This window comes from Odontomachus brunneus, unplaced genomic scaffold, assembly GCF_010583005.1.
Source record: "Odontomachus brunneus isolate Ranch 3 - 2012 unplaced genomic scaffold, Obru_v1 Obru_scaffold_134, whole genome shotgun sequence".
Taxonomy (NCBI): domain Eukaryota; kingdom Metazoa; phylum Arthropoda; class Insecta; order Hymenoptera; family Formicidae; genus Odontomachus; species Odontomachus brunneus.
Window position 1 is genome coordinate 977,692 of NW_022639584.1, and position 18,465 is coordinate 996,156.

The 18,465-nt window shown below is 42.2% G+C and overlaps 1 protein-coding gene across 1 annotated transcript in view; it reads right to left on the reverse strand.

Annotated features, from left to right (window-relative positions):
- LOC116850102 (sterile alpha and TIR motif-containing protein 1) overlaps positions 1 to 17,004 on the reverse strand; it is a 56,125-nt gene extending 39,121 nt beyond the window's left edge. The window contains exon 1 of the transcript XR_004379262.1: positions 15,756 to 17,004. The gene's annotated coding sequence lies outside the window, so the exon portion shown is untranslated. The remainder of the gene's footprint in view (positions 1 to 15,755) is intronic.
- Between the last annotated feature and the right edge of the window lie 1,461 nt (positions 17,005 to 18,465).

Consider the following 18,465-nt stretch of genomic DNA (forward strand, 5'->3'; position numbering starts at 1 on the left):
ACCTATGAAAAAAATTGCTTGTTGATGCTTTTTGAGCTATAGATGATGACAATCTTAAAAATTTCAAAATTCAAGATAGCGAACTCAATATGACGAGCTGAAGTACTAAAAATCGGGATAAGTTATATATTGAGAAAAAAATTTAATAAATTTCAAAAAATGTATGGTACTGGATATGGATAGTACTGTATATGGATAGCACTGTGCAGATATTTGTTTAAATTAAGTAATTATTTTCTAAAATTAAATGAAGTTTTAAATATAAATTTGCCTCTTTAATTTTAGAAAATAATTACTTAATTTAAACAAATATCTTCACAGTACTATCCAAACAAACGTTTTTTGAAATTTAGTAAATTTTTTTCTCAGTGTATTTCTTTCCGTAAATGAATGAAGTTGAGTCTGTGAATAGTTTGAATTTCAAAAAAACTGATTTCGTATTCGTGATCAGCGACGTCAAAAACCCTCGGATACTAATTTTCACGGAAATCGAGGGAGTTTTAAAATTGTTGTCCGCCATATTGGATCCGCCATCTTGAATTTTTTAAAACTGACTTGAAATTCGTAATTAGCAACTCCAAAAACCCCCAGATATCGATTGAACAAGGGGAAAGGTTGTGCAGAAAAATTCGTGATTTAAAGGGTTAAAGTGGAATGTCGTGACCGAAAGTGGGATTTTCAAATGTCGACTCGGGTCTTTAACGCGGACGCTCTTTCGCGAGAATGATTCCTCCGGTCGAGGCGATACGATACGTGTAATCGCGAGCAACGACGTAACGATGCGGGGCGAATCTCTCCGTAACAAGTCTCTCACACGTAACTCTATCTCGTCGTGAAGCTCGCACTATGATTCACGGCTGTTATCGACGGCACTTATGCACGTGGTTTTCTTCGAGGCGCGATAAGGCAGACGCGCGCGCATGAGAAGGCGAATAATATTTTCGTTCGCGTCGCTATTCGCGACGGGGCGCGGGCGGCCATTACGTGGAAAAGGATGATCTGTCTTCCGTGTGAAGCTCGTTAGCGCGACTTGAGCGAATGTCGCGAGCAACGGGAAGCGTGGGTGAGTCATTACGCAGTTTTCGTTAATTACTCCGTTGCCTGGCAAACTTGATCAACTCCGCCGCCGTTCAAACTTTCGGACAATAACGCGAGTCGAAGTTTTATTGAGAGGAGCGATAGAAATTTCGAAAAATTGATCTTCTCTGCCGCATTCTCTGCAAGATTATAGTTTCGGAAAATTGTTGAGAGACTGATTGGAAGTTGACGAAGTTAGAGGAGAATTGGTCTCAAAAATTCCTAAATTGAACCTTAAATTTTTGTATTCTCAGCGAGTTCGTTAGATGTTTGTTTAAATCGGTAACTAATAATATGACACATAATTTGAACTTGGAAATGTACGATGCATCGCTGTCCTGGCTTTCCGAACCTGCATTCTGATTCTGGCTACTTCGTCGCACAAAACACTGATACTAACACTTGAATAGACATGAGTCACTCGAAGAAACGCGTGTTAATTAACATGACGACAAATCGATTAAATATACAACGAACGGAAAAATATTTTAATTACCCGACGTGAATTGTAAATGAATTGTAAATTGCGTACAAAACACGCGAATCGGCTAAAGTCGCAATGACATAGTCACATACAAATATCAACATATGTAGGTATCAAAACAATCGGTACTTCCGAAAAGACATCTTCAGTCGATCGTTGACCCTTATCAGACAATACTATCAGTAAGGAATCTTGCTAAGAAACAATACACCCGAAAAAATATAATCTTATCTTTAGTGGAAACTTCTTATCTTCTCTATGGCCTCAAGATAATTCTTCTAAAATCAAAAGAAAACTTTTCTAAAGAAAACTATTCTACCCATAGTATTCTTAAACCATTTAAATTCCGTCTTTTATCTATAGAGTAGTTTTGTTCTTGATTGAAACTTCTTCTAGTAAGAGAGTACTTTGTTTCAAGTAAATATATCTCTCTTGATTCAAAAAGGAAAAATGTTAGAATAATACCTAATAGTATAATATTATATAACGTAATCTTATATAATATTAAGAAATATACTAATCATTTTTTTACGTATCAAAAGTGTCGCTCGTAGTATTCGAGGATAATTAATGTGCGATCATTAAATTAATCGCGGTTAACACTGCGTTTCCGATTGACTCGTATTTTTTCGTGTGATACACTGATTGTGAGAGAAAAAGTATCTAAAAATTAGTAAACATTTATCTAGTGGAAATATTAATACCTCTTTAAATCTAAATTCTTTTACACCTTAAATAGAACAAATAATTGCTTCCGCGAAAAACTGAGGTTTTCTCAAAGCTTTAAATGTATATTTCCTTATCTGAACAATATTTTATTTAGTATAAGATATGCTGTCAATAAATATTTACTATTTATTAGACATTTTTTCTCTTAATATACTATTGAGTGTCCGGCCACGATAACGACGATAACGAGCGAGGTGACACACGTTCAACAGTGTTCGCTACGAATATTTTCGAGCGGCTGTAGAATGTCAATTTAACAGGTTCATGCCTGCACGCAGGTGATCGTACGAGTTGTCAGGTCGATGAGTCACGACGATACCTCCGGCGTATCTTCGCATACTTGAGGAGGCAAGCGCGTAGAAGAGAGATGAGTGATTCATCTCTCGATAGGCGTGCCCTGTCCCCCCCTCCGCCACCTCCCTTACTGTTATCTGTCATGCGTAAAAATTCGCAGTCGCGACTATTATGCAAATACTGAAAATACACATTATGTCACGGCCGCGGCGAAATCATCCGCTTAAATATTTATTATCGGCGAACCGCCGCGGTCGCACAAACGATCACGAGTCGCGCATCGAAATAACCATGCGTTCTGTCAATCGCGTCTGATTACGTATCATCGCGGGGATCAGCAGCATTCTTTTGAATACGTGAACAGAGTGAGTCATTACGACGGCTTCGAGCGCTGGACTCGTTGATGTTCCCAAGTGGTGAGCTGTCTCGTCACCTCCCTTAATCAATCGAGTATATTCCGTCGAGCGAAGTGCTGTTATTATTGTTACTATGTTAGTCGTGCACGACAGATTGTTAATATTGTTATCAATCAATCCAACCGAGTCTCTTCTTTCGTTGCGCGAACGTGAACGTGTCGCGAAGATTTGATGGCGTGGCTCGGAATCCGCCGGGAAACTGAGGAGCTGGACTGTTTCGCGCCCTCCGTTTTTCCTCGTCGTTAAATTGTTCGGCGCGATCGGCGAGCTTGAATGACCGAGCGAGTGAATGAAAGACCCGTGAATCATTCGAGCAGGAAGTTCAAGGCCGCCCGTTACGATACCGAGAGGCGTGTGCCCGTGGCGCATTGTGCGTTATCAAGAGCACGCAATGCGTGCGGTCACTCGACATCCTTTTCTGCCTCCAGCATGGCGAAAAGGTCGATCACCTCGCGCGGCCGCCAGCTTCCAGAGGAAAGAGGCACGTAGACACATAATTAGCGACATGAAACGCGATCGCACGCGAGATTAATTCTCGCGAGGAGCGAGAAATTCCGTCACTTTTCAGAGACACCTCGAGGGTTCAAAGTGTAAGCTCCTCTCCCTCACTCAAAATTTCAAAATTCTTCGTCCACGTCAGGATCAATAGGATACACGGAGAGAGAATATTGTAGCAAAAATTACAATACAATTTTAGTACTCCGGAAATAGACTGGCACTATGATGAAAATTATAAGACATAGTAAAAGTAATCATGAATATAAATTTAAATTCTCCTTGTGTACGACTTTTATTCTCCGGTATCCTTTATTCTGACAATCAAATATACAGATGTCGACTTTGTGACGAGTGATCGAGGATCTTACAAAAGTGTCTCCGCTGGTCGTCGCGAAAATAGTTCGGGGACGAAAAGTAGTTCATCGCGATTACTTGAGCAAGCACGCCGAAGGTATTCCCGGGATATTTCGCAATAACGTCGAACAACACGTCATGCAAAGTGAAAAATAAAGAACGAGCGATGTAACAAGGGCAGCCTTTCTTGCCGGGCGCAATGGGGCGGTTCCCTTCGCCGGCATCACGATGCATCACGGTTTCCAAAAGAGGACTTCACCGTCGGAAGGGCGCGGGGGCAGAGAGAGAGAGGAGGGCAGGCTAAAAGGCGAGATCGAAGGAGCCCCGAAATTCGATCGGTGACTCACGCGACATTTGTGCGTGAAACGCGACCGAGACGCGGGGCACGGGTTCCCATAGCGGGGCCAGGGCCCCTCGGCGAATGCCGATGAGTCACGAAGGAATTCCAGCCGCGCGAACACGCTCGGGCCCCCGACAGAAGAAGAGGGGGGGGGGGGCCCCCCTCAGATCCCCGTCACACCTCTGGGTCAGTAGACTCGCGTGGACTGCGCGCATCTACTCGCGTGTTTTGGCGACGATTCGTACATGCGCGTGTGTGTGCGTGCGTGCGTGTGTAAATTGCGAGAAAGAATATTTACGAAACGAGGAATATTTATTAGATGGACACTAATAACATATTTGCTTGCGCCAACAGAAAATATTTCTCAAATAAAATATTGGATACTGTAACAAATTTTGTGTTAAATTTAACACATTGCACGTGTCCTAATTTATCTGCTCTAATTTTTCTGTTAACTCAACCATGAAAGGTGAATACGTAAGCAAACGACGCAAATTATATATCGGAAACTAACACAAAAGTGCAAACTTATTGTGACATTATCGTGTTATTTTAACACTGAGGAACTATGAATATGAATAGTCAAAGTAACACAACGACAATATGTTAAATTAAGGATTTAAGATAAAAATTCCTACACACGAATCGGCTTCGGTACAAATACAAAATATATTTTATCGTGTGCACTTTCTCAAAATTTTAGCTTATCATGAAAGCAATCGTTTATATTCTAATTAAAGAAAAGAATGTAGACTTAAGTAGATATAATATCAGTATCCACAAATAAATATATATCTTATCTTTTAGGCCTGGTTGCACCAACGTTATTTTGGTTTTAAGCGAGACTTAAATATACGTCTGTCTTTATTTCAGAAAGAAAGATAAGGATAGATATATGTTTGAGTTTCGCTTAAAGCCAAAATAAGGTTGGTGCAACCACGCCTTAGACATTTTCTCTTTCAGTACAAGAGAACAGGCTAGCCTTTCTCTTAGATAAAAATATCAGTAAAGTTGTAGATGCGAAAGGTTTTTTAATCAACGGAATATTATTTTATTTCTTTCTTATCGCGAGATATGATTTCTTTTCATTTGCGGAGGCGCAAATTTATTTTCTATAGAAAATTGGATTTGCGCGTGTAGTGAGGAGCACTAAGTGGCAGCCGTCGACTCGAGGCACCAGACGCGGAAAGAAACGCTCGTGGACGAGCACGTCGAGGCGAAATGCATCGAGTGCACTTGCAAAGGGGCGCGGATGCATGCGGAGTGCATCGTCGTGAGTCATCGCGACTTTGCAAGCGTCGCGAGAGTCGAATGCCCGTCTTGCCCCTGTCGTTATTGTGCATACATGACAGCACTAGGGATCGCTGCACCGTTACAATGACCAGACAACACGGCGAACGGCGCATAGTGGGGTCAAACGAGATTTCACGTCTCAAAAAAGGCTACGGTTTTGAAATTGGAATTGATTCTTTTTTTTAATGAAAGCTAATGAAATTTAAAACAACTTTGTCGAATCAGATTTTTACCTTGCGCTGCCTTTCTTCTAAACCAGACATAAAGAAGATAAAAAAATTCTTTTTCAACCAAACAGTCGATAACTCACTTCATATCTCGTCTGATTTAACATCAGGTATAGATATTGTCGTGGAAATTAATTATTCAATTCCTAATTATCGACTTGAAAAAAATCAGACTGACATAATCCGATTAAATTTGATTTATCTTAACAAACGAGATTAATTAAAGTAGTACTCAAATTTTAGTAAATAAAAATTATTGAATTAAATAAGATTAAATCACATATTACTATTACGTTATTCAATTTTTTTATCAATTATTGTTCGTATGTGTGTGTGAAATAACAAGTCTTGACCTTCTAAAGCTGTTAGAATTACTTGGTTGAACAAATTTTCTGAATTTATCTTCTTTATATGTCTGAATATAGAAGAAGAGAAACAGAAAACAAAGTCTGACCCGACGAAGTAATTGGAAATTTCATTGGCTCTCATTAAAAAAGGCGTCGAAATCGGTTTAAATCTCAAGGCTTTCCTTGAAAGACGAGATTTCATCTGATTTTATCGTGCGGCGGTTCAGTGACACGCGAATATTTACTAAATGCGAGTAAACGAAATTTTTCCTCGACAGTATGAAAAACACGCTAATCAGAAGCGAGACGGAATTCACACTCGGCGACCGCGAAATATTTTGAAAGCTTATTTGCGCGAAATTATTCAATCGTTCTTTCGATTATCTCGTTTCGAGGCAGTTCTTCAGAGATTCATTATTGACGTCGCGTCGCGAGAAATCGATCCGCAACGTGTACGCACGGATCAACCGCGGTGATCCTTTGCTAGTAAATACGTGTTTTGTACGAACCCAGACGACAGGATTCGCAGCACAAAGGATTCCACCTGAGAAAAATGGCGGTAATCCAGTCTACCAGCGATTCAAATGGAAATCGGAGGTTTCACTCACCTGAAACAGAAAAAGAGAACGGGATCTTCTTTAGTCGTGCGATTTGCGATCGTCGCGCGACGAATTACAATATGAAAAGACGGCCCGAGCGATATGGCCTCTTTTAATCACGACCAGCCGATGTCCTACGCCCACCGGGCGTGTTCTTTACGGACATCACGCGACATGGCCAGAAAATAAACGGATTATATTGACGTCGGAAGTGCTTTTTCTTTCTCCCTTTTTCGCGCGACTGAATTATGTTCCTTCGACTATAATATTTTGTTACGTTCGAAATTTTGGCCCTAAACCTTGAATTCTACAATGCAGTAGGAGCTAATAAGTTAGCAAAGTAAGTTTAATTCTAATGATATAAATTCTTAATGTTGATTGAAATTCTTTTTGAGATGTTAAATCGACGTACTAAAAGATTGGCCAATAAGAACCTAAGCACAGGTTGAATATTATTTTAAAAAATCTACTTTTTCATTGTCACTAATTTATTTTAAATATTTTGGTTTGGTTCTATACACTAATATTTAAAATAAATTAGTGACGATGAAAAAGTCGTGCACTTTTTAAAATAGCACTATCCCATCTGTGCTTAGGTTGTTATTAGCCCATCTTTTAGTACGTTGATCTAATGATACAACTGACTCCTATTTTGATTCTGATAATGTCTGAAATTTCCCTTTTCACTTTCTATAGCATCAATAGATGTTGAATGGAACAGTGAGGCTGAAAATCTAATAAAAATTTCGACTCTGGTACTACAAACATCCAGTATGCATAGACAAAAAATAACATTAATATTTTGTTACGGCAACCATTATTTAGGCAAGTAATATCAGTGTCTTCTTCGTGTAGTTTTGGCTGGTTCGAGTGTAAAGCGTGGTCAGAAGATCGCGACATCAGAGCACGAATTTCGGCCTGGCTCATTATTCGACTTGTTCCTCTAATTGCGAGTAACAAATTGCACACTGTCCAAACTAACCAAACAGTCCGTGCATATTTATTGAATGGTGAGAGGAGTCAGAGAAAAAAGCGGGATCGACGGAGAGACGGATGAGGAAAGTGCGTGGGTGTCGTTAATCAGCGATGGCGCCACTCGAGTGGATTATCATCAACCTGCGGGTCTCGAGGTGCGCCGATAAAAGTGCACGGTAAACGAGAGAGGCGCGGTAAGGACGAGGAGGAAACGACATCCTGTAAATTGCGCGATGTAAACGACCGCGATTGCGCCCGGTTACGTCAAGGAATGCTCGCGCGCGTTAACGAGACGCCTGATAGAAAATTATCACCTCTGCGACAAGCTTCGCGAACGTGATTCGCCTCCATATTGTTGTCGACACCGCATTGGCATTATTAACAGCTTGTATTATTATTATTCCACATGGCTCGTATAGTAACTATGCACGGAGAAAAATAATTTACTGACCCAGCAAATTTTCTGCTGGCCTAGCAAAATCTTTTCGTTATTATATGGACAGCAAAGAGATTTGCTAAGAATACTAATCACTATTTGCTGGATATAATTTGCTGTAATCTACAAATTATTTTGCTATAAGAACCATAATGGATTTATATAAGCAATTGCAGTTTTGCTCCGATAGCAAATAAATTTGCTAAGGATACATTATTTTGCATCAATAGCAAATTAACGTGATTCTTAGGACACATACTCAATAAATTTTTTCTATCCTAACAACGAAACTACTTCTGCTCTGATAACTAATAATTTGTAAATAAATTAGTTATGTCAACTAAATTTTTTTGATGTCACTACACTGAGGCAAAAATTACATTAAAATCAACAAATATTTCTTTGATGTGGATGCCATTAACATATTTATTTATAAATTTAAATTCTCTTTATTTAAACCAAATATTGTTTATTTAAATCATGTAAACAATATTTAATTTAAATAAAGAGGATTTAGATTTAAGTAAATATGTTAATGGCACCCATTAAAGAAATATTTGTTGATTTTAAGGTAATTTTTCCCTCAGTGTACGAATATGCAGTAGCAACGATTTTGCTAAAAGAGCAAAATTATTTTTCTCCGTGCGTTTACTACCGTTTACCGCCTCTTCGATCTGGGTTATCGAAATGTCACCGAGTAATTAAAAGACTCGCCAAGTACTAAGCCGAGGAAAGCTCCTGGAGACGAGACGAATGCCGATATTATCGCGGATAAAAAGAAGCGAGCACGTCGAGATACTAATTCGATGCACGACGAGTACCCGCAGGATCATTAGTCTTTACAAAGTGCGAGATACCGCGTCGATTCCTCCTTTCGTACACAAGGACGCATACACAAGTCCATTACCTCTTTTTTTTTCATCAATTTACGTCTTTTGCAATCGTGTACCATGTTAATACCAGTAATCGTTGCAAGCATAATAAACTCGACGATACAAAAAGTTCCCTCAGAGTGGAGCTCGATGAACTTTTTGCGTTCGCCAGCTGTGTAATTAAAACGAAATAAGTAGGCAACTATGAGCGCTATACAGTCTAGAGAGCGTGGTAACGCAATCTCCTATTCAAATGTATCATTGACGCAGATACGTAAATTGCACTAAAAAAGCGCTCTTACAGTCGTAGCGAGAATGATCTAGACACGAGAAATTTGTTGAGATAGATAGGTTTGGTCATACTTACTATTAGACCTGATTGTTCCAATTTCCTGCTGAGTTAACTGATAGTTAAGTCATTTGTCTATTTTTGTTATTTCTTCAACTCAGACAAAGATAGATACATGATTTAACTATCAGTTAACTTAGCAAGAGGTTGGAAAAATCGGGCCTTAATCTGATCGGCACAACCAGATCTATGTATGAACTAACCACACATATCGTTTCTTTGCGTGTACAATTGAAACTGCAGGCAGAAAGAAAAACATATCAGACCGATTATTGAGAAATCTGAACGAGAAGAAAAATTTGAAGCGGGACGAGAAGCGTCCTTGGGAGGCCGTGTTCCAAAAGCGCGCAAGCGCTTTTAGAGCGCGTCAATATTATGCGTCCGAAAATAAACCCGTGTCGTCAACGACGACGACGACGACGCCGAGGACGACGACGACGACGACGTCTGAAAATTCCTTCGGAAACTCTGTTCCGAAGCGCCGTAGAATCGCCGACCGCATTCCGTGACACGTGCGCGACTCTCGTAAAATTAAATGATCCGAACGCGCCAACCGCGATCCTAACGGGATGCACCTCAAGACGGTTTCATGCTATAAAAAAGATTTCGTAATCGCGCCCAGTATGTATAAAGGACATCGGATAAACACGACCATGTCCTCCGAAGCGAATCAACGAGGAGTCGTTCCGTGGACATTCACGCGCTGTTGAGCGCGAATTTAAAGGTCGCAATCATATCTTAACCCCTTGAAGGACCTTAAAAATTCAGATTCTAATAAAATATTTATGTCTACCAGGTGTAGAAGTATGAAACCGGAATTTTTTTATACAAATAAGACGTCTGTTGTTCGAAAGTGATAAATAATACTTTATTCAAAATAATTTCCACTGTTTTGAACACATTTTTCCCACCTCTCTGGCAGTTTATGAATGCCGTGCCAAAAAAACTTTTCATCTTTTGAAGCGAACCAGTTATCTAGCCATTTTTCCACATTTTCATACGAATCGAAGCGTTGGTTAGCGAGAGCGTGTCCTAGCGATGCGAACAGGTGATAATCGGACGGAGCCAAGTCTGGAGAATAAGCCGCATGCGGTAGTAATTCCCAACTGAACGACTCGATCGTTTCCTTGACCCGTTTTGCTGTATGTGATGGGGCATTATCATGGAGCAAAATGACATTGTGTTGCCTTTTTGCATATTCTGGTCGTTTTTTAGTCAATGTTCGATTTAAATCGATCATTTGTTGTTGGTAGCGATTAGTATTGACGGTTTGACCAGGTTTCAGCAGTTCATAGTTCATAGTTCATAGTTCATAGTTCTTCGTTCCTCACGTCAAAATCACCACTTTTGAATTTTTTAAACCACTCGAAACACTGAGATTTACCAAGAGCATATTCACCGTAAGCTTCGACAAGCATTCGATGTGATTCTGCAGCAGTTTTCTTTAAATGATAACAGAAAATCAATGCTGTCCGCAAATCATAGTTAGTAGGCTCGAAACGTGACATGTTTAAGGTTATACAAAAATATACTAGAGAATGAAAGTTGGGGTTATGTTTGTTGACAATATTCGTCAGCTGTTAGGAGAATATAATAGCGCGGCAGTAGCGGTCTTACGGTCACTAAACTGAACGCTGGCACCATTTATAGGGGAATTCCGGTTTCATACTTCTACACCTGGTAAAGTGGCAACCCAACAAATTATTCCTTTTGAAATTAATAAGTGATCTCGCGGTGAAACCACTGTACTCCAAAGGATTAATTATATTGAAACATGTAAATAAAAAGCCAGAAAGTTTCAAAGCTATCTATTAAGCCATCTTTATATAATTAGAAAATAAAATTTCAACTTAGTGTTCGTCTCATATGAAGGCAATGGAGATTTAAAATCATTTTCACACAAAATTTTCCTCAAAAAACCACGTTTGTAGTAGACTTTGCAAATGAAGAAAATTGTTATGTAATTGTTATGTAAGTTTAGGTGAAAAAAAAGATGGTTTTTGATGTTTTCCTAACGTCTCAGGGTGACATGACCCCTCAAAAGCTGCGACCATATTGCGATCTCGTGGTGCACTCAAACGCGGTTATTATTACGTACCCGGCGACTCGCTGTTCTTTTTCTTCTCCGGAGACACCCTGAAACTGATGATTCAGTAGTAACATTTTCTCCGGAGCTAGAGACGCGCGTCTCGCGTTGCACGATTTGCGTGACATTTCTGCGACAACAGAAATACGATTCGCGACGGCGTAGCGAAGGCGACATTCGACGCCACGGCCGCAACCAGTCGACCGACCAGGTTTACATCGCAACCACCACGATAGCTGTCGTGTGCGCGCGTGGCCAGTCATTTACATACACGAATGATACGACTCAAGGAGAGGATTCACCTCGATCGAGGCGAGCGATCCGCCAGATAGCCACAGCTCGCGCTTTCGCGAGCGGCGCAAATTCGATTTTCCAACGATAACACACATACACACATACAGTGATCTTGATTTACTTTGCGAAGAGGCACTCGGGCGCTCCGAACGTCTTCTTCAAGTTCTGAGAGACCTCGCGGATAGGCTTCGAAACAATTCACGGAGATACCGGGCTCGGCTAGACGTTTCTCTCGAGCGGCTCGGCGGATTATGACCGCAGATTAAACGCATCCGGTTTAGATTAAACGCGTCGATTTCGTGAAAAGCGGTCGTCCGCTTGTGTGTGCATGTATGTGTGTGTGTGTGTGAGAGAGAGAACTCCTTTGAACGTATGATTATTATTATTCTTCCGGTCTATTTCGGTCTTTTCGAGGGATAAGAGATCAGATAGCCGCATTATGGAATTTCCAGCGGCGGTCATTCATACAGGCGCCGCGCGTTTAGCACCCAAACGTCTCCGTCTCCCAACTCTCGGTAATTTAGTGCGAGTTACATTTGATGACCGGTCGCTTGATTGCCTCAATGAGACCATTCTCTCCTTGCCTTTCTTGATCCCTTATTTACTTAGAGCACAAAGAACAGAGGGAAAAAACACAGAGAGAAAGGGGGGAGAGAGAAAGAGAGAGAAAGGGAGAGCGATATAATTAGCAGAAGAACCAAACTTTAGTTTTACAGAGTAGGCGAATTTCTTAATGGCCAGATTCTCCCGCCGCGGACCGAATCTAGTTAACGCTTCTGAACAAAGACAAGGAATCGTTAGAGAGGGTCCGGAGGAAGAAAGAGAGAGAGAGAGGGTGTAGAAGAGAAAAGAGCCGAGTGCCGCCCACGGCGAGCGGATGCCGGGTCGGCGGGGTCACCTCTTCAGCAAAATGAATCTTTTATGCCTCTCTTATGGCGAAGTCGCTTTTACGGCGCTCCTCCGCGTCCTCGAGAACGTCGCGTTCTCTGCTCCAGACGTAAGGAGGGTCCGGCTGGCCCATCGATTAACCTACATGATAGCGGAGCACACGATAGCACGAGCCGGACTAATTCCGGCCGCGAAAAATACTTCAACGACTGCGCGCTAACTCCCGGCGTTCCGGCAGCTTGGGAATGAGATTTTTTTTTTAATTTGCATGTTAGTACACTGAGAAAAAAATAACTGAAAATTTTTATTTGCAAAATATAAACTTTACTTCTGCAATAAATTTTCAAATATTTTGTTCTCAGGGTAAAAAATGATTCTCACTGAGAACAAAATACATAAAAAATTATATAAAGCATATTTTGTGTTCCACAAAGAAATGTTCAAGTATCCCTTTTTCTGTAAATTCAAAATCTTGCTCATAGGAAGTCGAAGTCGTATTCGTAACTGATAGCAATTTTAAGTCACGTCGAAGAACATTTTCGATCAGATGTAGATATCATTTGATTGAGCGCGCAGGAGCAAGAGAGACGAGAGATCGGTTTTATCTCGTGAGTGAACGTAGACACAACACGCAGATACTATCGCCGCGAGGAGTTAAATTATGAATGACTGCTGTCTACTATGACAGATTGAAAGGGTGATTTATGTGTTCGGCAAGAAGCGAACACAAAAATGCTCGACTTCCTTCGGGCTATTTCGGCCACGAGCCGGCTTTCCTAATTCGAAGTCTCGTCCGCGCCGCGGGCGTCAGCAAGGATCTTCTCTCTCTCTCTTCCTTTTGTATAGTACATTGAAATTAATGTTGCACCAACGGCCATGGGGCGTCCGCTTTAACGAGTACGATCGTCGCGTGCCACGAGTCGCCCTATTATTCAATTCAATGACCGCGACCCTACATAGTATCCTATCTTATGTCGCCTTCTAATTGTCGCCCCCGGAGAAAAAACGCCGACGCGCGCGATGTTCGCGTGAAAATTTCGCGAAATATTTGTGTGGCCACAAGTGGCGCGCCATACGTCACACGCGTTAACGAACAACGACAACGATTGATGTACGCGAAGTCGTTACTAACGACTTACCCGGTCCGTGATAAAGCCGAATGAAAAATAATGGAGCGTGAAAGAGAGGGACTAACGAGGCCGGACGAGACGAGACAAATGCTTTTCTACTACGAGGAAACCACTCTAAATATAACGAGACCTAAATACAACGTTGCAGACGGCGAGTGATGCAGCGCAGCGCGATCGATCGGAGCAAAACCGGTGTGTCTCGAGAACGAACTTTACACTCGGATTGAGATAAAAATCAAAAGAGAATCCATGTGTGATGAGTAAAAAATAAATGTATTAATAAATGATAAATAATTAAAATAAACAAATATATAGATCAAAAAGAAATAAAATAAATTTGAATAAATCTGAATAAATTTGAAAAGTACTGAGATACCTCCCTCTTAATAAAACATTTATTGTCCGCGCGTTAACATCCTACATAACTTATTGAAAATATTATATATAGATGAGATTATATCTCATCTTACGTAACTTATTAAATATACAATATGATAAATCATAAAAAATCTTCTATATTTCTTAGTCAAAGATTTATTAAAAAAAAATGTCATTTGTTTTTCATTTTTGCTGACCTTTACGATCTTACAGAGATAATTAATCTTGAAGTAGTTTTACACGTCAGCATATGCCGTGGAAAAAATTGTTTCATATCAAGACGAATCAAGACATTTCACATCAAGATTTTTTCCGCCTCATTTGCATTATCAAGCCCACTTTGCATATGAAACATTTAAATCATGTAAATAAATACGGAAAAAAATTTATAAAACATGTGAAGATTAAACGATTTGAGAGGGAAGGACGCTGTTTCAAAGTACGAGTGATTACGTATGTGATATTTCGTAAAAAGAGAAAAAAAGAGAAAAATCTGAAAAAGAAAATAAGCAGCATTTTCATTTTTGCGGTAATAAAGCAGACACCCGCGTCACGTTTCTTCTGCCGGCATAACGTACATTAACGGGGAAAAGGAAGCTGTTTCTGCAGCTGCGGGTACGGGAGTTTAATAAACCAGACTTAACTCAGAACTCTCTCTCTCTCTCTCTCTCTCTCTCTCTCTCTCTCTCTCTCTCTCTCTCTCTCTCTCTCTCTCGCGCTGTTATATAAGTCACTCAGCTGTTCGCGGAGTACCACCACCGCGTAACCGAAAAAAGATCCGCGACTCGTCGAAGAAGCGGACGGAATGAAACGCGTGGCGGTACGCCAGCAAAGTCGCGAAAAATACGACGTGGCAATGTACTCGTTATTATTTCCCGCGCTTCAATTTCTCAACCGAGGGAGCTGCCCGTGCATCGCGGCCTCAAAGAAAACGGTCACGTTCACGGCCGATCGTCCGATTCACTCGTAAACAAATCGCGCGAGTATTTCGTCGTCGATCGCAGTAACGACAACTACTGCAAGGAGCAAGAAAAATAATAATCCAGTAATAAAAAATTCTTGTTTTTTTAGACCTAATAGTTCGTTTACATCCACGAAATAGGTTTGAGAAATTGAGCAACTCGATTTCTCAAATTTGGCCAACCCTGAGACTGAGAAGAAAGATATTTTTAAGAAATAAAAAATATATCTATTTGGTGGGTACACGGAAAAAAAAGATCTGCTACATATGGACAACTAACATTATTTGCTGTATTAGCCACCTTTTCTTTGCTGCAGGAGCCAATTTCCTTGCTACGATAACAAGAAAATCTGCTCCTGCAACAAAAAAGTAGCTAAAGCAGTAAATTATGTTTAGTTGTCCATTTGTAGCAAATTCGCTACGTCTTTCCTTGTTGTAGGAGCAGACTTTCCTATTATCGCAGCAAGAAAATAGGTTCCTGCTGCAAAGAAAAAGTAGCTAACACAGCGAATTATATTTAACTGTCCATATGTAGCAAGTTAGTTTGCTACTGCAGCAAATTATGTTTTTCCGTGTACTAATGACATATTTACTTGCAATAACATAAAACATTGTTCAGTGAGTAAGAAAATAAACATTTTCTTGAAACCTCTTAACCCTTTAGGCACACGAGGGATACGACGCGACTCTTAGTGGGATTTTCGTTTCAGCGAGTGAAGTGTTTTTACCTTCGTGTGAAGACCCGAGAAGAAGGTGCGTCGCGGCGCGGAATACGACGACATGTTGATCTTGTTGACTACCATTGTCATGCTAGCTGCGCCGGATCTCCTTTCCCACTGGCCGATCCAAAGTCCGGAGTCTACCACTCAATTTTTATCCGGTCGACGTCGTTGCTCCGCTCCTCTGCAACATCGACGACGACGCCACGTGCCGGGTCGATAATAACACGTCCACCTTGTCCTTGTCTGTCAAAGATATTTATCGGCACGCTTCGCTTCGCGAGTTGACCGTCTCAGAATCTCGGTTCGTGCGCGCCTTAGCGATAGATTCATCGGCAAGGCGGCGATCGTGACTTGACTTCGGTCTCAACGACGAGAGAACGGCAGAATCAGATCAGCTCTTTCCCGAGCGTTCAATTGTCCCGAAGTGATCAGCATCAGGTTCTCCTCGAGAACGGTGGCAGGAGGAAATCTGCGAGAGCTCGTCGCGAGCTCGCTGCCAGCAAAAACTCGCTGTAGAGGTAATAAACGAGTTTCCGTTAACGGAGTTCGCGACGGTACAAGATCTTCTCGCGTGTATCCTTGCCTGCACGAACTTGCTCGCCGAGGGTCACTACGCGGGGACAACTCCAGCAAGATTGTCGGGATCCAGCTATGAGTTCTGCGCGCGTAAAGGCAGATGAGAATGCACCGAAGTCCAAGGAAACCTTCTCAACACCTTCCAGCACTCGAAGATGGCTCGAAGTGTTCGCGAGAGTCAACGACTGAGTCCCGGAGACTTATCTATCTTCGAGCTCGCGGCGCACACGGAAACGCGGCGCTGGATAGAGTTCTGCTTTAGGAGCCACCAGAGACCCGTTCACATCGGTCTCTGATGTCTACGGGACGAGTCAAGCGAATTCCTTTTTCGAGGACCACTCCGCGGAGACACGTCGAAACGACTCGGCGGCGAGGTGTGCTGTCTCGATCAACTGGAATCTACTCTTGGCACCGAATTAAGCACGGCGAAGAGCTACTTCCTCCTCCTCTTCTGAGGAGGACCCGCGCTCGAGGACACCCACGGAGAGTCTCAATGAACGCCAGTAATTATCTGTTAGGAGGAAAGCGCGTTTACTTCTTCGCGCGGAAGGTGGTGAACGCAGAACTCGTCGCGAGCACTCGAGGACGAGATGAGCAAATCCCGAGAGTGGCGCGACGAGGAGAGCCTGTTGCCGTGCACCTTCCGGTCGGAGTCGCGCGCGGATACTGAAGGAGAGCGCGTCGCGACGGTGCTATATATAGCCTCCCTACTCCGGCGAACGGCCGACGGAGTCGTCGGGGCCTCTTCAGGTTCGCAGCGGGACGCAGCCGGTCGCGGTGTTACCGTGACCTTCGAACCCGGAGGGATGTGTCGGGGCACTCTGAGGGAGGGATAAGGCGCTGACCATTGGAAGCTGGACAGAGTCGAACGTCGTGGTAGGGCCGCCAGAGGCTGGCTGCGAGCGGACGACGGGATCGATTCGCCACTCGCGACGCTGTCGATACCACGACAGTGCGACAGAATGACCAATGTTAGTTGGCGCGGTCGGCCGGCAAGTGGGAGCGGGTTTAGCTGAAGAATGCCGCTTCTTTCGCAGAGCGCGAAATACGACGCTCGACGCTTGTCGCGAACGCGTTCAAAAATAATCCAAGACTGGTATAGGGACGCGTGTCGCGCACATGCAAGAATCAGAGGAGCTGGAAGCGCTCGAAGGTGCTCTCTCTTTCTCTCTCTTCCTCTGTTTCATTCTGCCCATGACTTATCCGGCTCGCGTCGAGAGATGTCTTGAAATTTTTTACGACTCTTACATAAAAAAAACAAAAAATACTTGAAAATTTGACTCGTGGCATATGAAGTATGTTTTTTTGCAGAAATTTAATTTATTCCACAAAAATAAACTTTATTTCACAGAAATGAACTTTGTATCCTGCAAACAAATTTTCGAATATCTTTTTCAATGTGTACTATATCCAGATGAGATAACATTCGTTCTCTCTTTCTCTTTCTCTCTCTCTCTCTCTCTGTCGTTTTTCCGGGTTGTTTTAAAAATGGGACTTCCCGTCAAAGAATGATGCATAATCTCCACCCGAGAAGCGAAACTCGGACGTACGTTCCGCGAAACACACGTGTGTTGAAACGTCGCGTGCATACATCCGCGAGCAACTTTTTATGTTCTTTGCCTCGATGAGAAACCAACGTCAGCGATTTTTCAACGCTTTTCCGCGAATCGCGATTTCACGGACATCCCAAGAGAAAGATCCCTGGAGAACCTCCCGGAGACAGACTAACAGACAGATAAAGAGAAAGAGAGAGAAGTTGACTCCGGCGAGCCGCAAGAAGGATCCGATTAAGGAGGTCAAGGAATACGCGCGAAGAGTGTACACCTCAGCATTTTCCTGGCTAAGCAGTGAAATTTCGGCGTCAACGCGACGTTGCGAATTTAGAGCGGAAGCGAATTCCGTCGTGGTCAGCGACACGTGAGAACCGCTGACGAAATCCGGAGGAAGAAATATTGCGAGTTGGATCCATCGACTGAAAATTGCCGCCATTACCACTCAACGTCACGTTCTTCGCGCACAAACGTTTTCCCACAAACGAGGAGCGAACGAGCTCTCGACTGCCGCTCAAACGGAAGCTGAGGAGCTTTACAGCTGCCGAGAGAGAGAGAGAGAGAGAGAGAGAGAGAGAGAGAGAGAGAGA